The sequence below is a fragment of the Trichechus manatus genome, unplaced genomic scaffold (genome assembly GCF_000243295.1).
Source record: "Trichechus manatus latirostris isolate Lorelei unplaced genomic scaffold, TriManLat1.0 scaffold00034, whole genome shotgun sequence".
In the NCBI taxonomy this organism is placed as follows: domain Eukaryota; kingdom Metazoa; phylum Chordata; class Mammalia; order Sirenia; family Trichechidae; genus Trichechus; species Trichechus manatus.
Window position 1 is genome coordinate 14427823 of NW_004443970.1, and position 26065 is coordinate 14453887.

The 26065-nt window shown below is 39.3% G+C and overlaps 1 protein-coding gene across 2 annotated transcripts in view; it reads left to right on the forward strand.

Moving 5' to 3' along the window:
* KCNIP4 (potassium voltage-gated channel interacting protein 4) overlaps positions 1 to 26065 on the forward strand; it is a 1128609-nt gene that overhangs the window by 603141 nt on the left and 499403 nt on the right. The gene's annotated exons all lie outside the window — the stretch shown is intronic.

The following is a 26065-nucleotide window of genomic DNA, read 5'->3' on the forward strand; positions in this document are numbered from 1 at the left end:
ATTGTAACTCTTCTAAAACAGCCACCCTAAACAATTTGAGAAACACCTTTTCACTGGTAGTTTGAACACTTAGAACTTCTCACACTCTCTCTCACCCGTCTGTTCCTTCCTTGTTCAATTATCCTGGACCCCGTTCCTCTCTTTAGTTCTCTAACATCAACTAACAGAATGTTCATTATTTACTCTGGGAAATCTTTCCTTACCTTCTTCTGCTCCAAGAATCCGTTTAGACACTTGTTCTGGGGTTTCATAGCCAATCTCACAGCCATTCTTCCCTATCATAGCTTGGAGCAGCTGCATAATTTGCACAACCCAGAGAAAAACTAAAATGTGGGCGCCAGTGTTAAAAAAAAGGAGCCTGGTGGCTCAATGGCTAAGCCCTTGGCTGCTAACCAAAAGGTTGGCAATTCAAATCCATCCAATGGCTCTGTAGGAGAAAGACCTGGTGATCTGCTTCCATGAAGATTACAGCCTAGAAAATTTTATGGGGCAGTCCTACTCTGTTATATGCAGTTGACTCAACAGCACACAACAAGAGCAACAGTGTTAACAAATTAAGAATTTCAAGACACTAACAGCAGAGCATAAAATCAAGCATTGGGCCTTCTGAGTGTGGGGCCTGTGTGATTCTACCCATCACCAGTCATGAAACCAGCCTTGACAGTAGCCCTGTATTGTGATTGCTGCTATCTTTACCTCTTAAAGTTGCATGGAAGTAGGAACCATGTCTAACATGTTCTTGCTATTATCCCGAGCAATAAGTGCCTGCCTGGCCCATGGTGGGATTAAGTATCAGGATCTACAAGGCACTATGAGACCTGACTTCTGCTTCTATGATTTCATCACTTACCTCTGTCTCCACTCCCCTTGAACCTAACTTGCCTTATTGAGTATGCAATTTTTACCTCTGTCGCAGGGCCTTTGCACTTGCTTTGCTCTTCTACAACAGAGCCATATGACTCTCATTTGTAAATCTTTTAGATCTTTGTTCAAATATTCCTCCCTCAGAGAGGACTTCCCTAGCCACTAATAGCTTAACTAGATCCCACAGGCACTCTGCCACTGCCCTAGTTTATAATTCTTCATTGCACAATTCCTATTTGAATTTATATGTATTGGATTTCTATTTCCTGTCTCCCATCTCTAGACTATAAGCTCCATCAGGAAAGAAACATTATCTTTTATTGTCTCCACTGTATCCCTGGGAACAGAGGGGAAGGATATCTCTGACACATAGCACATAGTAAGCACTCAATAAGTATTTGTTAACCAAATGTTTCAGAACATTCTCCAACTCACTTGCTTGCATACCTCATCAGGAGGGACCAATCACCGGAGGAAGACATCACGTTTGGTGAAGTAGATGGCAAACAAGGGCATAGAAGATCCACAGTAAAATAGATTGGCATAATAGCCACAACAATGGACTTGAACATGCTGGTGGTAGTAAGAATGGCAAAGGACTGGGCCATGTTTCCTTCAGTTGTACATAATGTAGCCATGAGCAAATAACAACCTGATGGTAGATAACAACAACCATTGTTGCTATTGGTGATGGTTCGCAGCATGATTGATATAATTGGTTTTATTGAATTTTACATGTGAAAAATATTGAATTGGCAGATGTGGTTTTATATTTTTACAACAGAAAGATAAAAAAAGTACATAAAGTAGCAAATAAATTAATATTTCCAAGGCTTCTTCTTGCAAATCAGGCTTATTTGATAAGAATTTAAGAGTAAAAACTGATTTGCTGCCCCAGATGCAAGAGGTCTACAAACTATAGCCCATGGGCCAAATCTAGCCCACTGCCTGTTTTGGTAATTAAAGATTTATTGGAATATAGTCACACCTATTCATTTATGCATTATTTATGGCTACTTTTGATCTACAACAGCAAAGCAGAGTATTTGGGAAGACTTAGAATGGCCCCACAAAGCCTGTCATATTTACTTTCTAGCCCGTTAGACAAAACATTTCCCAAAACCTGCCATAGAGCACATACCATGTAGAAACATAAAAACAAATTAGCTGTGGAATAAAATCAGTTCAGGGCCATATATATTAACAAAACAAACAAAGTCAACCAACAGTAAAAAGCAATTTCATTTTCTTTTTAAAGAAAGGAGTCTCACATTATCTGCCTTTAAATGAACAAAAGAGACATGTCACTCTGTTGAATGACTATGATCAATCAAACTGAAGCTTTAGCTATCTATTATTTAGGAATAGAATAAGCAGGAGAGGGGAAAGGAAGCAATGAAAAGGCAAAGGCAAGACAGGAAAAAAAATATGTAAAAAAAGCAAAACCTGTGCAAAGAGTAAGAAAAATGGAAATGAAAGGACATTCAAAGAAGGGCAGAGATTGGGAGCAGAAACCAGACTCCTCTCTTCCCCCAAAGCCACACACATTTATAAGAAGAAAGGAACAGAATCTGAGACAATGGCTTATGAAGAAGGAAAGGCTGAGACACAGAGTATCACTGAAGGTCACAGCACCCAGAGATGTCTTCAGATGCTTGCCATGCAGGTCAATGACATTATATTGTGGAGCAACATTCTTCACCTGTCTTAAGCTTTCATCACTAAAGTTTAAATGGACTTAGAAGCTTGTGTAAGGCAATGAAATTATGGATGCTCATTTGAGTATTAGATCTTCCCTGGTTTCCTTTAACAGTGTGGTCTCCAGACGGTAGCATCAGCATCATCTGAGAGCTTTTGAGAAGTGCACAGTCTATACTTATATCTACCAAATCAGAATTTGTATTTCAGCAAAATCCCCAAGTGATTTGTGTGCACATTAAAGTTTGAGAAGCACTGCTTTATCTCTTTTCTACCTTGCAATATGGCCAGTCCTCTCCACTCAAATCTGGCATTCCTAGTAATTGATGAGGAACCATTGGAATGTATCCGCTCCAGGAGGCAATAGAGAGTTTCTGAAGGAAACATAAATATTAAAGAGGGGCCTTGTGGTTAAGAGCTTAGCTGCTAACCAAAAGGTCAGCAGCTTGAATCCAGCAGCCGCTCCTTGGAAATCCTATGGGGCAATTCTACTTTGTCCTACAGGGTTGCTATAAGTCGGAATTGACTTTATGGCATCGGGTTTGGTATTTTGTTTGTTTCGGTTTAGAAAGACTTCTGTTCACCTGCCAACTCCAATTCTTATTAGCTGTGTGACTTCAGGAGGTCACTTAACCTCTTTGACTTTCATTTTCAATACCAAAAGTAGTAACAGTGCATACCTCATTGGGTTGTGAGGGGGAGTTAATAAAATAATTTCTACTCTGTAGGGGCCAACACTTAGTAGGTATTAATGAGATCACCTTTCTCCTATATTACTTTATCATTCAATCAGGGCCTATGTTGTTAGTTTTGTTTTTTAACGTTTAAAAAATATTATTTTATGTTTTTGTTTATTTGTCTAAGGATCTAACTGTATTGTCAGCTCCCTGAGGGCAGAAACAGTATCTCAGATTTATTTGAATCCCTCACCCCTGAGCCTAGCAGAATAGCTTGATTGAGGTAAGCTCTCAATTCATATTTGTTGATTGATTAATACTACCCACATAAGAAAAGTTTGTATGACATTGGTGGCCATTTCTCTTTATTCTCAATCTCTCTCTCTCCTCTCATTTCTTTTCTCTGTCTCTTTCTCATTCCTTCTTTCCCTTTCCTTTCCTCTCCTCCTCCCCTCCTTCCTCCACCTCCTTCTCCTTCTTTCTGTCTCTCTCTGTCTTTCTCCCTCCCTCCAACTCTCTTTTCACCAGTCCCCAATTTGCATATGCTGCAGACTCAGTTGTACTGTAATGTCACTGGGATCAAAACCTTTGATCCTCAGTCCTTGAAGGAAGTTTTTTTTTTTTTTTTTCAAACCAAGAATTTGATAAAAATATATTGTTTAATAATGATTTGTGATAATTGGCCATAATTACTTTATCCAAAATGAAGTGTCTGCGTGCAGATGAAGGTCATATTAATGTCAACATTGGCTCTCCCCCACTGGGATGTAGGCTTCATGGTGGCGGGTAGCTCCTTGGACAGTGCTTATCCCATGGTGGACAGACAGTAAGTATTTGGTATGGAATGAATGAGTCCATAAGGAAATATAGTGATGATGGATGATAAAATGTAGGGAGAAAAAGTGGAATAACAAATTGTATGATCAGTTTTGGCTCTGCCACTATCTATAAGACAGTGGGCAATTTCTTTAACTTCATTTAAGTTTGGTTTCTTCATTGGTTAAATGAAATTTATAATCCCTGCACTTCCTAGCTCTGTTTTTTTTTTTTCCCCTCAAATGAGCCAATTAATTAACATATATGAAAAGTTACTGAAAACTTAAAAGTGCTGTTATTGTTGTTATGTGCTGTCGACTTGGTTCCAACTCACAGCTACCCCATGTACAACAGAATGCAACACTGCCTGGTTCTGCGTCATCCTCACAGTCGTTATTATGCTCGAGCCCATTGTTGCAGCCACTGTGTCAATCCACCTCATTGAAGGTCTTCCTCTTTTTTGCTGACGCTGTACTTTACCAAGCATGATGTCCTTCTCCAGGGACTGATCCTTCCTGATAACATGTCCAAAGTATGTGAGACATAGTCTTGCCATCCTTGCTTCTAAGGAGCATTCTGGTTGCACTTCTTCCAGGAAAGATTTGTTTGATCTTTTGGCAGTCCATAATATATTCAATATTCTTTGCCAAAATCACAATTCAAAGGTGTCAATTCTTGTTTGGTCTTCTTTATTCATTGTCCAACTTTCACATGCATTTGAGGCAATTGAAAATATCATGGCTTGGGTCGGGCTCACCCTAGTCTTCAAGGTGACATCTTTGCTTTTCAACACTTTAAAGAGGTCTTTTGCAGCAGATTTGCCCAGTGCAATGTATCATTTGATTTCTTGACTGCTGCTTCCATGGATGTTGATTGTGGTTCCAAGTAAAATGAATCCTTGACAACTTCAGTCTTTTCTCTGTTTATCATGATGCTGCTTACTGATCAAGCTGTGAGGATTTTCATTTTCTTTATGTTGAGGTGTAATCCATACTGAAGGCTATGGTCTTTGACCTTCATCAGTAAGTACTTCAAGTCCTCTTCACTTTCAGCAAGCAAGGTTTTGTCATCTGCATAATGCAGGTAGTTAATGAGTCTTCCTCCAATCTGTTCTTCATATAGACCAGGTTCTCTGATTATTTGCTCAGTACACAGATTGAATAAGTATAATGAAGGGATACAACCCTGATGCACACCTTTCCTGACTTTAAACCACACAATATCCCCTTGTTCTGTTTGAATGACTGCTCTTGATCTATGTACTGTTTCCTCATGAGCACAGTTAAGTATTCTGGAATTCCCATTTTTCACAATGTTGTCCATAATTAGTTATGATCCACAGAGTTGAATGACTTTTCATAGTCAATAAAGCACAGGTAAACATCTCTCTGGTATTCTCTGCTTTCAGCCAGGATTCATCCGACATCAGCAATGATATCCCTCTTTCCACGTCCTCTTCTGAATCTAACTTGAATTTCCAACAGTTCCCTGTTGATGTACTACTGCAGCCGCTTTTGAATGACCTTCAGCAAAATTTTACTTGTGTTTGATATTGATGATATTTGATAATTTCTGCATTTGATTGAATCACCTTTCTTGACAATAGGCATAAATATGGATCTCTTCCAGTTGATTGGCCAGGTAGCTGTCTACAAGATTTCTTGGCATAGACCTGTGAGCACTTCCAGTGCTGCATGCGTTTGTTGAAACATCTCAATTGATATTCCATTAATTCCTGGAGGCTTTTTTTTAACCAATACCTCCAGTGCAGCCTGGACATCTTCCTTCAGTACCATGGGCTCCTGAACCTCCTGAAATGGTTGAATGTTAACCAATTCTTTTTGGTATAGTGCTATGCAATTAAAATGTATTATGACTAAGTTATTATCATACGGGTGGTTATTCAGCTAACTGTGTGGCTGGTACTATGAAACCAAGGACATAGTTTTGATTTCGTGGTTCAGAACAATTAGATTTTTTGTGTTCCATCACTCTGGCCTGTGCTCCCAATACCTGAAAGTTACGTACCTTAGGTCATGGAGTGAAATAAGCAAGACATTGCATTTTAGTGCAAAACCGTCTGTGTAAAACTTCACAAAAGCAGTTGTTTATGTACCACTAATACTATGAGCATAATGACAATAATAAATTGATATTTATGAAGACTTTTCTAATGCCAGGCACTGTGCTAAATGCTTTATTTTTATTGATTCCTATAATACTGGCAGCAACCTCTGGGGAGAAGTTCTGCTATGGAAGTTATGTTTGTAAAGATGAGGTAATTGAGTCTTAGCTGGTGAGTAGCCTTCCTAAAGTCAAGCTCCTGCTAAGTGATGAAAATGTAGTAAACTGAAGATTGACTGAAGATGAGAGATGTCATTAATAAAATGAGGGTAAATAGGCTCTGTGTTAACTTGTTCATTTAATATTATGATTTTAAGTTAACATTAACTGACCATAAAAACATGTAAGTTCTGTGCACTTTTTATCATCACATGTAACTATTGATTTCCTCAACTGTAAAAAATGCATACTTTATTATCTTAGAATGTTTCTAAAACCAGGATATGATGTATAATTAATCTGTACATTTAATGGAGTATTTTCCCCAGGAGGGAAAAAATAAAAAGTTTTGATTAAACTGATGATGTGCCCTAAGTTTAATAGTATGATATAATTACGACAATATGGCACTTTAAGGAAACTATTTACCTGTAAGAAAATACTGACGTTACCTATTGGTGGAATACTTGTAGTTCAATCCCTCGCCTGAACTATAATACATTTTTCCTCTGAGTATAATTGGATGTCTGCTTTTAAGAGTCTCAAACAAGTTATAAGTCTAGAGAAAATGACTCAAAATCAATTCATGCCCATAAGAATAATGTAAAGCAATGTGAAATGGATGAATATTAGGGAGACTTATGATTCCAGAGCTCCATTTGGAAGCAGAAAAATGGCTCCTATTGAGGTCATGTCATTCTAGTAAGAAAAATAGGCATAATCATACCACAAATAACATTAAAGATATCTACCATTTATTGTGTGCCTACTACAGGCCAGGCCCTGGGCTCCCAGCTTTAAATACATTCCTATAGTCAGTGAGAAGGGAATAACAAAATGACAAATCAGGAATGAAACTATTACTTCCTTTTAAGTAAAGCCATATTATTTGGGATTAGCCCTGCCACCTTTAAATTGGTTTCATCCATCATTTACGAGCCTCAAGAGAACTCTGGAAAAAAGCTGCCTTGTCCATGAGGGATCGTTCATCTTCCAAGGGTGGTACAGCTGCATTGCATTATTTAGCGCACTGGCCATGGTAAATGTGGACTTCAGGTCCTTCATTTCCTTGTTAACTAGCCTTCTGTTGTTGCACATGTAGCCACCATCTTTCAAGACTAGGCAACATCTTCCTGACATGCTCAGAATGGGATCTGATGATATGACACCAGTAAGACAACCAAGTCTATGGAAGCGACTGGGACAAGGTTTTCTTGTAGAATACAATGGTTCGGAAGACTGATGTCTACCTTTTATCATGATACTATATACAGTTGATCACTTCTGAATTCTTTCCAGCCTCCATATGTGGCAGCATCAAGAGTCTCATCTCATATCCCTTTAAAGTAACATGTCCTCCCTATCCCACATTTTAACATATCCATAAACGTGGTTTCTTTTCCCTCCCAAATATTTGCTATCAAATACACAAAGCTCTCCGATGAGAAGGTGGCACAGAATGTTGGATAAGTAATGAAGTAATGTGTCATTAATTGTTCCCCCATGTTTGTGGATGCTATGAAAGTCTATCTTTGTTCAGAGTATCTCCGTGCTTACTGTAAACAATTCTCTTTTGGATCATTTTGCTTCTTACTGTAATAAATAACAAAGAAATTGAATGCATAGAGGGATTGTTTCAAAAACAAATGATCCTAGCCCATTGAATTTCAGGGTAATGCTATTATTTTTGAAAGTCACAATTCTTTGATCAACCAAGATTTGCCTTTTTTTCCCTATCCAGGGAAGGATTATTGCTGACAAATTGTAACTCCTTTTCAAAATATTTACTTTTTTTCTTTCAAGATTTCTTTATGAAACCTTTGAAACTCACAAGTAAATGCTGAAAGAGTACCAGAGCAGCTGAGCCATCTAAATGTAATTATACATTTAATTTGCATGAGACTTGGTAGGTGGAAGAATATGTAAATAATTCTTACCTCTTATTGGCCATTAGGGTTTCGTTTTTTCCTTTCTTTCTTTTCTTTTCTTTTTCAAGGCATGACAAATAAGGTACCTTGTCTCTAGGCTTATTTTTAAAGCCCGTGGAGTTTAGAATGTTGGTCCATATCTGTTTGCTAACCTTTCACTTTTGGTTGCTTTTTTTTTTTTTTTTTTCCTTCCTGGCTTATCTTCGAATCTCCAGCACCTGATCCCATACCTGGCACATAGAAGTTTGCCTGGCCCTCTTCTTCCCCCCACCAAAGAAACAGGAAGATACTGAACCTAATTCAAAATGGTTTAAGAGATGTGTTGCACACACTACATTCTCACTGGACAATGCCTTCTTACGTTGTCCCCACCGGAAAGTCGTGATACCCAATACTGCTGAAGATAGATTGTTGTTGTTTGTTGCCCTTGAGTCAGTTCCAACTGATGGCAACCACATGTGTGTAGAGTAGAACTGCTCCAAAGGGTTTTCAGGGCTGTGACCTTCCAGAAGTAGATTGCCCGGCTTGTCTCCTGAGGCACCTCTGGGTGGGTTTGAACTGCCAACCTTTTGCTAGTAGTCTAGTGCTTAACCATTTGTGCCACCCAGGGACCCTGAAGATACGTTAGGCTTCATGTATTCCACAGATAATTAAAAGATAGGGTGTGAGGTCAATGGCTAGAGTTTCCCAAAATTGTTTAGTATATAATTCTTAGTAAAAGAAATAAGAACAACAATATATCTGATTAAAAGTACCAAGAAGAAGCCAAAAGTTCTTTCCCTCTCATGCCTTATTACTCTGAGAATTGGTTTTTGAAGGAACAAAATTAGTATTCAGGAATGTGACTTGATTAAAGCCATTAACACTCCCACAGAAATTTTGGAATCTTGTTTGGGATTCTATTCTCATATTAAGAATCCTATTTCCTCACAAAAGTGATATTCGTTTTTTTCTCCCAATAGTTAGCCATAAGGGATGGACTTGAACTACACAGTTTTAGACACTCAGGGGCATTAGTGGTTTGGTGATGAACATGCTTTTAATCTTTATTCACGAAGCTGAGAACATAAAATGCAAAAAGAAATCCAAATTACAGAGGTAAATTGAAAAGGAAAGTAAAATCCTTTGACTTAATGTTATATTAGACCTATGGTACTTGAATAAAAATTTTACAAACCAAAGTAATTTCTAAAAGTGTGACTTATATGAACTTAATTTTCTCAATCAAATGACAATTTTTTTTAAATCAAGGAGAAATAGAATTCAACTGAATCCTAGCAGTACTACTTTCATTTCCCATTGCATATGTATGATAACATTATATTTAAAGAAAGCACTATACTTATTGAACTCTCTTTGGGCTTTTTAATGCTGTTAAAAGTAATCAAAACTCAAACAAATTGAAACGTAAGGTTTATTCTGAGCAGTTATTCTACATGCATATAGGGAGACCATTCTGATTCCAAAAAAAAAAAAAAAAATGGCTCAAAGTAGACTGGTTACAGTGAGGCTTATAAGAGAAGAGGAGGGAGAAGAACAGAAGATCAACCATTGGCTAATCTTAACATGATTGACTGAACCCTGCCCTCCCCCTTTTACTGAGATCAACCGCTATGGAGGGAAGGGGGTTCCACAAGTCAGGAACTTTTTGTTTGAACTTGATTTTGAAAATCATCAATTAAAAATTGCATTTTCCCAACATGTGTTTAGTTTGTTAAGGGCTGAACTCAACTTCTTAACAATTCTCAGTAGATAATGTAAAACAATGTTTTCTGGAAACAAAATTACATGAGAAATGTTAAACATCATATTCATTATTATCACCTTTTACATTTTGCATGCCAATCGAGGAGAAGGGAGGGAAAGCAATACTGCAGTCTATTGTCAGTGCTTATTTGGGATTTGTAACCTGAGGTTACTTGCTGCTGTGGATTTAGTGGTTTTAGTGAGTAAAAGCGGGACATGGTTAGTCAAGAGGTTGCTGCTTTGAAAATTTGCTTTTCCCCTGCTGGCGTTTTTCCTTAATCTAACGTAAAACTATCCCCTTTTATAAAAAAACAAATAAACAGCATTTACAAGGCTATTACAATAGAAACTCTATGGAGCAATGTTGTCACCAATCAAAACTCATGATAAACATAAACACGTAACACAATTATTAAATATGGTGAGCCTTTTGTCTTAGTTATCTAGTGCTGCTGTAGCAGAAATACCACAAGTGGGTTGCTTTAACAAATTTATTTTCTCACAGTTTAAGAGGCTAGAAATCCAAATTCAGGGCACTGGTTCTAGGTGAAGGCTTTCTCTCTCTGTCAGCTGTAGGGGAATGTCCTTGTCTCTTTAGCTTCTATTCTTTGGCTCACTGGTGGTCTTCTGCGGTATGGTGTTTCTTTTCCCCCATCTCTGCTTCTCTCACTTGCTTGTTTAATCTCTTTTATATCTCAAAAGAGGTTAACTCAGGATATACTCTACGCTAATCCAACCTCATTAACATAACAAAGACAACAAATCCCCTAATGGGATTATGACTGTAAGCATAGAGGTTAGAATTTACAATACATATTTTGAGAGGACACATTTCAATCCATAACATTGTACCCTTTGCCCCCCAAAAAATTGATGTCCTTGTCACATGCAAACCACATTCACCCCATCATATCATCCCAAAAGTGTTAAATCAACTCCAAGTTCAAAATCTCATCTTCTGAATCATCTAAATCAAATATGGGTAAGACTTTAGGCATATTCCATCCTGAGACAAAATTACTTTGCATCTGTGAACCTGTGAAATCTAGATTATAAATTGTCCATTTCCAGAGTACAGTGGTGGAATAGGCACAAAACAGACATTTCCATTACAAAAGGGATAAATTGGAAGGAAAGGAGGGATAAAAGGCACCAAGCAAATCCAAAACCCAGCAGAACAATTTACATTATCTCTCAAGATTTGAAAATAATCCTCTTTTCTCTGAGACCGTCTAAGCAATGGCCCCACTCACCAGACTCTGGGTGGTGGCCATGCCATCTGGATTCTGGGTGAAGTCCCCTCAGCCCTGGGCTTCAGCTCTGCCTTCCAGGCCCACTGAGACAGCAACTTTGGAGGCCCTATTCTCCTAGTCCATATGAGTGGTGACCCTACCCCAGTATGCCCATTCTTGTGCCCCTTGGGCATGGTAGTCCCACCCCCTCAGCTTCAGGTGGCAGCTCCATCCCCTGGCACACCTTAATGGCTGCCCCACACTCCAGAACCAACTGGCAAAGATCCGACTCTTTGAAACCTAGGACGCTGTGGCCCCAGCCTTTGAGATCCAGGAGACTGTGGCCCCACTCTTTGAAAACCTGGAAGGTCCTGCTTCCCTTGCTCCTTCTAACGGTTCTGCTGATCTCTGAGCAGCTCCAGGGATGGTCCTTTTCTCTTACTGGAGTACAACAGATGTAGCTCCTTTGGCCTGTTTCCTGCCTGTAGAATTATAAAAGGCAGACTGTGTTCTTTCCTTTCATTCTTTCTCTGTCTACTTCAATCTAAGCTGATGGGTTTTCTGCTGTGGTAACAGGTTAGATCCATCAGTCATAGGCTTAATCTCTTTAACAAAGGTTTGTGTAGCCACATTCTTGGTGAACATTCTAGGACATGTGTCCTTAGTTTGTACAACAGAATTTTGCAAATCTTTAAGTTCTGTCTTCTTTTACACAGTTCATTTTTAAGTCCATCTCTTTCCTCTCTCATTTTACTATAAGCAGCAAGGAGAAACTGTACAGCCCCTTTAAGATGGGATTGCCATGAGTTGGAATGGACTTCATGGCAACTGGTATGGTATAACTTAATTGGTGTCATTAGACCCGTTTGACAGGTAAGAAAACTGAGGATCAGAAAAAAATCAAGTGAATTTCCCAAAGTCATCTGGCTAGTAAAGTGAACAGCCAGGTTTTAGTCCTGGGGCTCTTGAGATTCCACCCCAGCACAGGAGATTATTTCTATATTTCTATATTTGCCACCATTTTGTCTCAGGCTAGTTAGAAGAGGAGCAGCAGGATGTGTCAAATACGGAGATTGTGCAATTGCAGGTGGAGCTAGAAATCTCCAGGAGGAAGGAGGATGCTAGAGAGTAAGTAAAAAGAGTCTAATTGCATTGCCACCATGTTGTTAGTAACGAGATTAATCTTCAGGCAGTGTGCTCCTAGCAAATGATTCTCCTCTGTTCATTCAAGTAATCAATTCCCTTTGAAACTTGTCATCTACTTTCCTCTGCCTCTAGCAGAGGGTAAGTGTTGTTGTTGTTGTTATTTGCCATCAAGTTGGCTCTGACTCATGGTGAATTTATGTGTAACAGAATGAAAGATTGCATGGTCTTGCTTCGTCTTCAGAATTTTTGGTATGCTCGAGTCATTGTTGTGGTCACTGTATATTTTAAGTGACTTCCAATCCATGAGACTCATCTTCCAGCAATATATCAGACAATATTCTGTAGTGGTGCACGATGTTTTCATTGTCTAATTCTTGGAATTAGATTACCAGGCTTTTCTTCCTAGTCTATCTTAGTCTGGAAGCTGTGCTGAAACTTGTCCACCATGGATGACCCTGCTGGTATTTGAAATACTCATGTCACAGCAACATGAAAGCCAACACCGAGGGTAACTATGCATACTGAAACAATAATGAATTCCATAAATTAGGTAGAAATCTTCTAAGTGAGAGTAACTAAGGAAGTCTTGCCCTTAGAAGTTATGGCCCTTTGCAACTTGTCACGGTCTCTTGAATATTCCTTTGCTCTAAATAAAAAAATCAATAATATGATTATATATTTGTTATCTATTAGCAAATTCATTTGAATTCCACAGTCTGCAGTCACACAGGGTTGGTGTCTTAGTTATCTAATGCCGCTATTAACAGAAATGCCACAAGTGGATGGCTTTAACAAGGAGAAGTTTATTCTCTCACAGTCTAGTAGGCTATAAGTCCAAATTCAGGGTGTCAGCTCCAGGGGGAGGCTTTCTCTCTCTGTCAGCTCTGGAGGAAAGTCCTTGTCATCAATCTTCCCCTGGTTGAGGAGCTTCTCAGCACAGGGACCCTGGGTCCAAGGGAAAGGCCCTACTCTTGGCACTCCTATCTTGATGTTATGAAGTGCCCCACTCTCTTTTTATATCTTGTAGGATAAAAGGTGGTGTAGGCCACACCCCAGGGAAACTCCCTTTACATTGGATCGGGGATGTGACCTTAGTAAGGGTGTTACAGTCACACCCTAATCCTCTTTAACATAAAATTACAATCACAAAATGGAGGACAACCACACAATACTGGGACTTATGGCCTAACCAAGTTGACATGTATTTTGGGGAAACAATTCAATCCATGACATTCCACACTTTGGCTCCCCAAAATTCATGTCCTTGCTACATGTAAGACACATTCACCCCATCGTATCATAGGAAAAGTCTTAAATCAACTCCAAGTCCAAAATCTAAAAATTCCTTTTCATCTGTGAAATATAGAATATAAGTTATCTGCTTCTAAAGGTACAATGGTGCAGCAGGCAGACACAAGCTAGACATTTCCATTACAAATGGAAGAAATTACAGGGAAAGAAGGTATAACATGCACCAAGCAAGTTAGCAGAACACATTACATTAGCCCTCAAGACTTGCAAATAATCCTCTATTCTCTGACACCATTTACACAATGACCCTGCCCTTCAGACTCTAGGTATTGGCCACGCTTTCTGGATTCTGAGTGGAGGCCCCTCAGCCCTGGGTTTCAGCTCTGCCTTCCAGGCCCCCGGGGACAGCAACTCTGCTCCCTGGGCTTTAGATGCCCCATTCTCCTAGTCCATATGAGTGATGACTCCACCCTTAGAAACACCAGAGGCCATGGCTCCACCCTTCGAAATCCCAGAGGTCGAGGTCATACCTTTATAGACTGAGGCAGCTCAGCTTCCAGTGTTCCTTGTGGCCTCTCGGCCCCTCAGGCCTCACACCCACATCTGCCCTACAGGGGTAAGTGTTCCAAAGCTCAGTGCTTCCACTGATAAGTGCCTGGACGTACCCCACTCTACCAGTAAACTTCAGCCGGAAGGCACTCAGCTCTCTTGCTCTGTGGGTCTGCAAGCCTAGCTCCACCTATAAGTGCTCACACGCACCCTACTCTGCCAGGAAACCTCCTGCCCAAAGGCACTCAGCTCTCTTGCTCCCTGGTTTGGCTCCAGTGCTGTCTGCTCCCAGTGCTGTCAGCTCACTTCCCTTTCCTTTCATCTCTTATAAGATAAAAGGTGGTGCAGGCCACACCCCAGGGAAACTCCTTTTACATTAGATCAGGGTTGTAACCTTAGTAAGGGTGTAACAATCACACCTTAATCCTCTTTAACATAAAATTACAATCACAAAATGGAGGAGAACCACACAATACTGGGAATCATGGCCAAACCAAGTTAACACATATTTTTCTGGGATACAATTCAATCTATGACAGTTGGATTTCTTAGAATTCCATATATGCTCAGTTTGGAATGAGAATTCAAACGTACGTATAAAATAGCTGTTTAAAAAAATACAAGTGTCAGGCTATGGTTTTTAAGGATTGTCAGAAAGGGACCACACACCTGTGTGAATGGTTACACTGATTTTTTATTGACTTCAGTTGAGCTACTCCTTAGAGATACAACAAAATAAATATATTATTTATTGTTATATTGCCCAGAAGAAAGTGAAATGAGAAAATGCCTGCATTGCCTTAAGCGAAACACATGAAGTTTAGAGAAAAAAGTAAAAATTATGTTTGGTGGCCACTCTTTCCAAAATCTGTTAAGTGGGGCGATTAACAAAAAAAAAAATTAGAAAGGAAGGAAGGAAAATTGTATGTTGTCATTGCATAAAGTGATGCTGATTTCAATATTATCTAAATCCATTTTTAATAGTTGAATTATTAAGTTTTTAAATAAGATGAAGTTTGGAACCCATTTCACTTAGAGATGCTTGATCAGCAAGCCAATGTATACTCTTCAGTAGAAATGATTTTATGTGTGCTACCTGTCCCTTGAGGGCAGTGGGGATTCAGTGGGAGAATTCTCACCTTACATTGGGGAGTTTGATTCCCAGCCAGTGCACCTCGTGTGCAGCCACCACCTGTCTGTCAGTGGAGGCTTGCGGGTTGCTATGATGTTGAAGAGGTTTCAGTGGAGCATTCAGATGAAGACAAGGAAGAAAGGCCTGGCTATCTACTTTGAAAATCAGCCAATAAAAACCCTATGGCTCACAATGGTCTGAGCTTGTGCATGATGTCACCATGAGTCGGAGGACTCTGTGGCAATCTATCGATATTTGCCCCTTACCCCGCCTCTAACTTGCCCCCCCTGCCCAAGAAGGACTTTAAAGGACTTTAAAGACCCTGTGATATAATGCAGTCATCCTCCCACAAGAGCTGGGAGGGAGTCTCTGCTGAAAACATGTGTAAGTGTTGCCAGGTATATAAGAGTGCAAAGAGTTGGACCAAGAAAAGCATATACTTCTCTCATGAAGTCGCTGATTGCTTATGACAATGGCGCTATAAGTGCTGTGATAATAAAAGTTTGGAGCCAAAATTTTTTTAAAAGAGTAAGAGAATAACAGAAAGAAAGGAGAGAAGGGAATCATTTGTTTAAAAATGGATAGCGAAAATATATGTTTAAATAAAGTCCCTGGGTGGTGCAAATAGTTAAGCACCCAACTACTAGCTGAGAGGTTGCGGATTTGAAGCCTCCCAGAAGTGCCTCGGAAGACAGGCCTGCTGATCTGCTTCCGAACGTTCACAGCCTTGAAAACTCTATGGGGCTGTTCTGAGATTTGACAGCAACTAACAACAGCAACAACAAAGTGAAAAAAGTTATAAAAAAAAAAAAAAGGTAGACACACGAGCAGGAAGGCAAATAAAAGTGAATAGATATTCAACGTAGAAGTAAAGGTTTAGTCATTTCAGTCTAGATAAAGGGAAGAAGACACTTCTCAATAATCTAGGAGAGAGAGAGTCTGTGCTTCAAGCCTGGAATCAAGGCTTAAACAAGTAAAAGTGAAGTGAATGGGTTAAAAAGGAAGAGAGTCATGAAGAAATGAGAAAGAGACTGTGTCCTAAACAGTGGAAACTCTTCTTTCTGATGGTGCTTCTTATAGCTGTATGCTGGCACTCTAGATAGCTGGTGTGGACCCATTTGACATTTTTGGAATGACTCAAATAAAATGAACTAGAAGGCTGCTGCCGCAAGGGATTAGTTGAAAAGATCCATAAAAATGATGATAATGACAATTATTAGCTATCTTTTAATGAATGCTTACTCAGAGATTGGAGATGCTTTCATCTTTGCAGAACCTGGTAATGCATGTATGACTATCCCCATTTCACAGACGAGTAAACTGAGACAGGCAAAAAGCAAGCAGATATGATCCAGGGAGGAAAAATAGAAAGAAGAAGAAGAAGAAAAAGTTACTGATGGAATGCCACGGGAACGTACAAGGGAAAGTGGAAAGGCTTTCCTGGAGTCCTGAAATCCTCAGGACCTACCGAAAAAGACAAAACAAAAAGAAAGAAAGCTTTGAAATGAAAGCTTTGTATCATAGAAAGATGGACTTTTCCCCCAAAATGTGAGCAATTTGAATTTTAGAGAAAAGCAAATATTTTTTTTAAAGTCTAAACCAAGGATGACAGTGAGGCAGATTCTATCTTACACAATACTTATGTTTCTAGAAGTTACAATGAAGAAAAATATTGTTTTCAACTCTTGGCAATTTTGCGTATAATAGCTGCATTTGCTGGTGTGGCTGTGCCTACCTAGTACCACCTGGTGGCTGCTAAAAATATTTCAGGAAACAATGATACAGGTGAGGAACGTGCTTCTTAGTTCAGTCAAGTATACGAAACCAAATGGCCAACACCTGCCCAAAAGCAAAGGCGAGAAGGCAGGAAGGGACAGGAAAACTGGACAAATGTACATGGAGAACCCAGAGTGGAAAAGGAAAGGAGGAGAGCGCTGACACATCGCAGGGATTGCAACCAATGTCACAAAGCTATTTGCGTATAAATTTTTGAATGAGAAACTAATTTGCGCTGTAAACTTTAACCTAAAACACAGTAAACACATTTTTAAAAATTTCAGGAAACAAGGCCAAGTTTTCCCAATTTGTCAAATTCCAACTTCAGTTTCAGGAGGAGCACATTAAGCACAGGAAATATTATTGGAATGGAACCCCACATGGTTGGGTATTTGAATTCCGTGGTCAACTAGTGCTGGAATCTCTCATCATGTTTTCAGTGCCAAAAATCACCCCCACTATTTATTAGGAAAGCACTTTCAATGGATTTGCCTTAGCCATAATGGAGAAATGTTGATTTCTTTACTCGTTTTCTCCCTGATTCTAGACATTGATGCACAAGACAACTGAAGTAAGGAAGGCCGAGTAAATGATCATAGTAGAGAAAAACCTAAATCGGGCATAAGAAGGTGTCAAACCTGTCACCTTGGCCTCATTAATAGCAGGTTAGAGCTAATTGTGCTAACAAAACTGCCCAGTTTCTCTCCCATCATTATGTACTAATGACTTTTTTTTCATTACTAGCTTAAATTGCTTTTTCAGATCTAGTCCTCTGTAGATTTCTTATCTTGCTCTAGGCACTCTGCTATAAAACGTTTATTTAACCAATACTGATTGAGTATATACACTATTGCCAAATCCTATGCTAGATACTGGGAATTTCATATTGAACTAGGGAGCTAAGAATCTTATTCTTATTCTAACAGAAGAGACAATAATAATAGTATTGTTGATGTTAAAAAAAAAAAAAACAACATTGCTGTCGAGTCTAATCCCACTCATAGTGACCATCTAGGACAGAGTAGAACTTCCCCACTGAGTTTCCAAGGCTGTAGTTTTTACAGAAACAGACTGCTGTATCTTTCTCTCATGGAGCGGCTGGTGGTTTCGAACCACCAACTTTTTGTTTTGCAGCTGAGTGCTTAACCACTGCACCACCAGGGATCCTTTCTAATAGAAGAAACAAATAATAATAGTATTGTTGTTATTGTTATTAGCTGCCATCAAGTCCACCACTGACTCATGGCAATCTTATGCAAAATGGAACAAAAGGTTACCAGGCCCTGTGCCATCCCCATGGTTGGTTGCAGATGGGCCTGTTGGGATCCGGAGGATTTTCATTGACTAATTTTTGAAGGTAGAACATCAGGCCTTTCTTCCTAGTCCATCTAATATGGAAGCTCCACTGAAATCTGTTCAGCATCATAACAACACACAAGCCTCTACTGCCAGAAGGGTGGTGGCTGCACATGAGGTTCGTTGGTGAGGAATCAGACTAGGCTCTCCTGCATGGAAACAGGAATTCTACTACTGAACCACCAGTGCCCCCTACTAATAGGGTTAAAAACATTTATTTAGTGCTTACTCTGTGTCAGACATTGTTCTAAGTGTTTTATTTGGATTGATTCACAATAACTCTATGAAATAAGTACTATTTCCATCCCAAGTTTAATAATGATGATGACAACAATATATCAAAGCACAAGGAACTTAAGTAACTTATCCCCAGTCACCCAGCCAGTATGGAGTGGAGATGATAGGATTCAAACCCAGGAAGACTCCAGAGTCTGTACTTAGCCACTGCTCTCTACTGCTTCTCAATAAACAAGAAAACAAGCAATAATAGACAAGTGAACTAATGAGCAGAATAATTTCCAATAGTGATATGTGCTATCAGGAAATTCAAATATGACACTGAGATAGAAAGTGATGGCCTGGGAGGAGAAAAATGTGGAGTACAGAAAGAGTGACTTGAGATTGGGCGGCCAGAGACATCTCTGGGCAGTTGACATTTGAGCTGAGACCTAAATGAGAAGAGGGAATCAGTTTTGCAAAGATCAAAGGGGAAGTACGTCCCAGGCAGAAGGAACAGCAAGTGCAAAGGCACTGAGGAATGTTTGGGAAGTTTCAGGAAACAGAAAAATGGCTGCTGCAGTTGGAGTGCAATGAATGAGAGTGTGGAAGAGATGAGGTTGAAGAGAGAGGCAGGGACCAGATCCTGCAGGACCTTGAAGGTCATGGTAGACAGTAAGAAAATATGTGGTCTGGGACTGAAGTGATGCTGTCAGTCCCTCTGAAGAGACCCTTTCTAATCACAATAGGAAGTCACTGGGTGACTTTGAGTAAAAAAAAAAAAAAAAAAAATGATAGATTCACATCCATCATCCAGATTGCTCCAACCGAAATGTTTTCCTCTATTCCAGCTTCAACAGTGGTTCTTAGGATAATTCACCATGCACATAAGGTAACCCTGCATCTAATGTCCCAAATGTCCTTGACTGGTTCTTTCATTTATAGGCCAATAGCCTCCCTTCTGTTGACTATTTTCTTCCAGACATTCATCTTTCTAATTGGTCTGAATGTCCACTTACAACATCCATTATCAGTAAAAGTACAACCATAATTATACCTCTCTGACTAAGGGCTGCAATAGAGACATTCCAACAGTGCTGAAAGCAAATGAAATTATGTTTTATTGCTAGAAACTGGAGACTATTTGGCATTTAGTAAAGCAAATTTTTGACCCAAGGGCATCACTGTACCACTGGTAGTCATGAATCTCTTCTATGTTTGTTTTATTAAGTTTCAAAATTTTACTATTTGATGAATAATGCTCCCACAGTGAGTGTTAAGGGCCCAAAAGGAAGAATTATGGGATCTGCAGTAATGGTATGTAATGAATACAGTGATGCCAGAAAAAAAGCTTCCTAGTTGTCAAAAAGGAGACAGGGCATGTGCTCCTTCAAATACATGGAGTCTCTGAACTTCCTTCATGTTCTGCTGGTACCTGATACATGTGCTTGCCTTAGGACTATCTATTAGATGGTAGCAACCTAAAGAGAGAAGTTTTACAGCTCTTTATTAACACAACAGCAAGCATGACACCTTGCAATTTAGAAGGTGCATGTAGTTACTTTGGATGGGTGGATGGATGCACAGATGGTTGGATAGATGGATGGATGGGTGGATGGATGGATGGATGGCCAGACAGACGGACGGATGGACGGATGGATGGGCAGATGGATGGATGGATGGATGGATAGGAATTCAAATGTCCTGAGATTCAAAGTGCAGTCTAAGTGACGCTCCCACCTCTAAGGGGAACCTGGGTGATGATGAGCTCAAAGGAGGTACTAGGTGATCTAAAACTGAAAGTCACTGAGAGTGCATCTTAAGAGAAGCTTCAGCTTTGCTGTCTAGCTGAGGAGCTGATTTTTTAGCTCTACTGTTCCAAGTATGGAGACAAGCAAGTCAAAAAGATTTAATCAAATGTTAATGATTGAGAACAAAACTTATCAACCTATCCTAACTCCCTCTTAGACTGGGTAACTCTATAGGTCTCAGCTTAGGTGTCTTTATGTCACTTCCTTCAGGAAGATATTGCTGACCTCTAAGGCAGATTAAGTGCCCACTGCACATGCCTCTATTGACTAGAATATACTGTGATTATTTCATTCCTTAATAGTTTTCCCCACTAGTCTTTAAGCCATAAAGGCGGGAAGCGTTTATGCTGCCCAGGGACCTTTCAGAGGATTAGGATGTTACATACAATAACTTCATGATCAGTATTGTACTGAATACGTTAGGATTTTAATTTGGGAGAGGTTGTCTGTGAAGAATTAACACAATCATTCCTTTATGTATTTGCCTAGAAGTGTTCAGAGAGTGAAGGATATGGGGGAGCATGTGAAAGGGAGATATCATTTCAACTTGCCAACATTAGTCTTTTGTTCCTTCATTGAACCCAAATAATGAAAACATAAAAATTTACTCTGTAATTTATCTGTAAAAATAGAGGCTGTGAGGCTAATTACAAAATGATTTATGTATATGCATATGTTATATTTATTTATTTATCTATTTCTTCATTCATGCATCCAATCCATCCATCCAATCCGTCCGTCCGTCCATCTGTCTATCCATCTATCCATCCATCCATCCATCTATTTATATAGTTTTTTAGTTTAGGTTCTCCAGAGGAGCAAAACCAGTGAAGCATATATAGATATATTTATTTCAAGGAAATAGCTCACACACTTGTGAAGAAGTAGTTCATGCAATTGTGGGGGCTAGCAAATCCACAATCCTTGGAAAATCCATGGATCGGGCAGTGGGCTTCTGGTTTCTAGCAGGCTGAAGGCTTCTGCTGGTTCACACGGTTGCAGGGGCTGGCAAATCGAAAATTTTGCAGGTTAGGCAGCAGGTTGAAGGCTTCTCATGTCCCAGGAACCAGAGGTCAAGTGATGAGAAGAGTGCAGGATTGAAAAGAAAGCTTTGCCAGAACAACCATTTATATACTGCAGGCAGGCCCCATCCCAAAGGAAGCTCCCCTTTCAACTGACTGGCTGCTCACATCAGATCGCAATATGGGAGATGATTGATTACATAGTGTATGTCTGCCAAACCACTGAGAATCATTGCCTAGCCAAGTTGACCCATAGCGTTAACCATCACAAAAAGTTTAAGGAAAACGTGATTACAGTGAATAATTAGGTTGATTTTTATTAGCTTTTTATTTTACTAGTTGCCATAAAAAGCATGTTACTTTTTCATCAGAAATGTCATTATTTTAAACATTTCTAAAATAGAGTGTAAAGCATACAGAAATTTATAGCTATGTCTCTTTACTGACAATCGATCCTTTTTTTCTTATTTTTGCTGTTGTTGTTAGGTGTTATCGAGTCATTTCTGACTCATAGCAACCCTATGTGCAATAGAACAGAACACTGCCTGGTCCTGTGCCAGCCTCACAATTGTTATGTTTGAGCCCATTATTGCAGCACTGTGTCAATCCATCTTGTTGATGATCTTCCTCTTTTTCACTGGCCCTCTACTTTACCACGCATGATGTACTTCTCCAGAGACTGGTCCCTCCTGATAACATGTCCAAAATACATGAGATGAAGTCTCACCATCCTTGCTTCTAGTGAGTGTTCTCTCTGTATTTCTTCCAAAACAGACTTGTTCGTTCTTCTGGCAGTCCATGGTGTATTCAATATTCTTCACCATCACCATTACTGAAAGACAATTCTTCTTCAGTCTTCCTGATTCGTTGTCCAGCTTTCGCATGTACATGAAGTGATTGAAAATATCATGGCCTGGACCAGGGACACCTTAGTGCTCAAAGTTAAATCTTTATTTTAACACTTTAAAGAGGTCTTTTGCAGCTGATTTATCCAATATAATATTTTCAGCAACATAAATAAAAACACATTATTTAGATTCTAGTCATAGCTCAAGAACCAGAAATGCTTGTTCTTATAATTAATCTGGAATACTTTAAGAGCCTTTTAGTGTGTGTTGATGATTTTGGCATAATACAGGTGTCAGATTTGTGAGAGTTTGAGTAATTGTATTTTGTTGTGGTGGTGCTTGTTGTTAGGTGCCCTCGAGTTGGTTCCGACTCATAGTGGCCCTGTGTAAAACAGAATGAAACACTGCCTGGTTCCGAGACATCCTCACAGTCTTTGCTATGTTTGAGACCATTGTTGCAGCCATTGTGTCAATCCAGCTCCTAGAGGGTCTTTCTCTTTTTCACTGACCCTCTCTACCTTACCAATCATGATGTCCTTCTCCAGGGACTGGTTCCTCCTGGTAACATGTCCAAAGTACATGAGACGATGTCTCACCGTCTTCGCTTCCAAGGGGCACGTGGTCTGTACTTCTTCCAAGACAAACTTGTTCGTTCTTCTGGCAGTCCATGGTATATCCAATATTCTTCGCCATCACCATAATTCAAACAAATCACTTCTTCTTCGGTCTTTCTTATTCATTGTCCAACTTTTGCAAGCATATGAGGTGCTTGAAAATATCATGGCTTGGGTCAGGTGCACTTTAGTCCTCAAAGTGATATCTTTGCTTTTAACTCTTTAGAGAAGTCTTTTGCAGCAAATTTGCCCAAATACAATACCTCATTTGATTTCTTGACCTCTGCTTCCATGGTCGTTGATTGTGGATCCAAGTAAAATTAAATCCTTGACAACATCAGTCTTTTCTCCGTTTATCATGATGTTGCTTATTGGTCCAGTTGTGAGAATTTTTGTTTTCTTTATGTAGAGTTTAATTCATAATGAAGGCTGTAGTCTTTGATCTTCATCAGTAAGTGCTTCAAGTCCTCCTCACTTTCAGCAAGCAAGATTGTGTCATCTGCATAAATAAGGTTGTTAATGAATCTTCCTTTCCACTCCTCATGCTGCATTCTTCTTCAGGTAGCCCAGCTTCTCGGATTAGTTCTGCATACAGACTGAATAAGTATGGTGAAAGAATACAATCCTGACGAACACCTTTCCTAATTTTAAAGTACATGGTATCCACTTGTTCTGTTTGAACAACTGCCTCTTAGTTTACATACAGGTTCCACATGAGCACAGTTAAGTGTTCTGGAATTCCCATTCTTCGTAATGTTGTCCATAATTTGTTATGATCCACACAGTCGAATGCCTTTGCATAGTCAATAAAAATCTTTCTGGTGTTTTCTGCTTTCAGGCAAGATCCATCTGACATCAGCAATGATATCCCTCATTGCATGTCTTCTTCTGAATCCAGCTTGAATTTCTGGAGGTTCCCTGTTGATGTACTGTTGCAACCATTTTTGAATGTTCTTCTGTAAAAATTTACATGTATGTAATATTAATAATATTGTTCAATAATTTCCACATTTTGCTGAGTCATCTTTCTTTGGAATGGGCAAAAATAAGGATCACTTCCATTTGGTTGGCCAGCAAATTTCCAAAACTCTTGTTATAGATGAGTGAGCACTTCTAACATTCTATCCATTTGTTGATGCATCTCAGTTGTATTCTGTCAATTCCCGGAGCCTTGTTTTTCGACAATGCATTCTGTGCAGCTTGGACTTCTTACTTCAATATCATCGGTTTTTGATCAGCTGTTACCTGCTGAAATGGCTGAACGTTGACCAAATCTCTTTGGTACCGTAACCCTGTGTTTTCCTTCCATCTTCTTTTGATGCTTCCTGTGACATTCAATATTTTTCCCATACTTGTTACAGTCCAGTCAATTCTGATTTATAGAATCCTTCAAAATTGCAACTTGAGGCTTGCATTTTTACTTCATTTCTTTCAGCTTGAGAAATGTCGAGTGTGTTCTTCCCTTTTGGTCATTATAATACTTTACTTTTCTTCTCTAGCTGCTCTTTGGAATCTACCATTCAGCTGTTCTACTTCTTCATTTCTTTCATTCACTTTATCTACTCTACATTCAAAAGCAAGTTTTGGCGTGTCTTCTGATATCCATTTTGGTCTCTTCTTTCTTTCTTGTCTTTTTAATGACATTTTACTTTCTTCATGTCTGATGTCCTTGATGTCATTCCACAACTTGTATAGTCTTTGATCATTAGTGTTCAATGCCTCAAATGTATTCTTGAGATGATCTCTAATTTTAGGTGGGATATATTCAAGGTTGTATTTTGGCTCTTGTGGACTTATTTCCATTTCCTTCAACTTCAAATTGAACTTGCATCTGAGCAATTGATGATCTGTTCCGCAGTAAGCTCCTGGCCTTGTTCTGACATGATATTGAGCTTTTCCATCGTCTCTTTCCACAGATGGTAATCGATCTGATTCCTGTGTTTTCCATCCAGTGAGGTCCATGTGTATAGTCTCCATTTATTTTGTTGAATAAGTTGTTGGTCTTGCAAAATTCTATTATGCGATCTCCATTGTTGTTTCTCTCACCAAGACCATATTTTCCAACTGCAGATCCATCTTTGTTTCCAACTTTTGCATACCAGTCACCAGTAATTATCAATGCATCTTGATTGCATGTTTGATCAATTTTAGACTGCAGAAGTTGGTAAAAATCTTCAATGTCTTCATGTTTGTCATTAGTGGTTGGTGTGTACATTTGAGTAATAGTTGTATTAACTGGTCTTCTTTGTAGGCATATGGATATTATCCTATCATTGACAGCATTGTACTTCAGGATAGATCTTGAAATCTGCTTTTTGACAATTAATGCAATTCCATTCCTCTTTAATTTGTCATTCCCTGCTGTCATGGATTGAATTGTGTCCCTCAAAAATATGTGTCAACTTGGTTAGTCCATGATTCCAAGTATTGTGTGGTTGTCCTCCATTTTGTGGTTGTAATTTTATGTTAAAGAGGAGTAGGGTGGAATTGTATAATACCTTTACCGAGGTCACATCCCTGATCCAAAGTAAAGGGAGTTTCCCTGGGGTGTGGCCTGCACCACCTTTTATCTTACAACAGATAAAAGGAAAGGGAAGTGAGCAGAGAGGAGGGGACTTCATATCACCAAGAAAGCAGCACTGGGAGTACAGCGTGTCCTTTGGACCCGGGGTCCCTGTGCCTGAGAAGCTCCTCAACCAGGGGAAGACTGATGACAAGGACCTTCCTCCAGAGCCAACAGAGAAAGAAAGCCCTCTCCTGGAGTTGACGCCCTGAATTTAGACTTGTAGCCTACTAGACTGTGAGAGAATAAATTTCTCTTTGTTAAAGCCATCCACTTGTGATATTTCTGTTATAGCAGCAGTAGATGACTAAGACACCAGCATAGTAGACCATATAATTTTCTGATTCAATATGGCCAATATCCATCCATTTCGGCTTACTAGGATATTGATCTTCATGCATTCCATTTCATTTCTGATGGCTTACAATTTTCCTAGATTCATACTTCGTACATTCCACTTTCCGATTATTAATGGACGCTTCCAGCTGTTTCTTCTCGTTTTGAGTTGTGCCACCTCAGCAAATGAAGGTCCTGAAA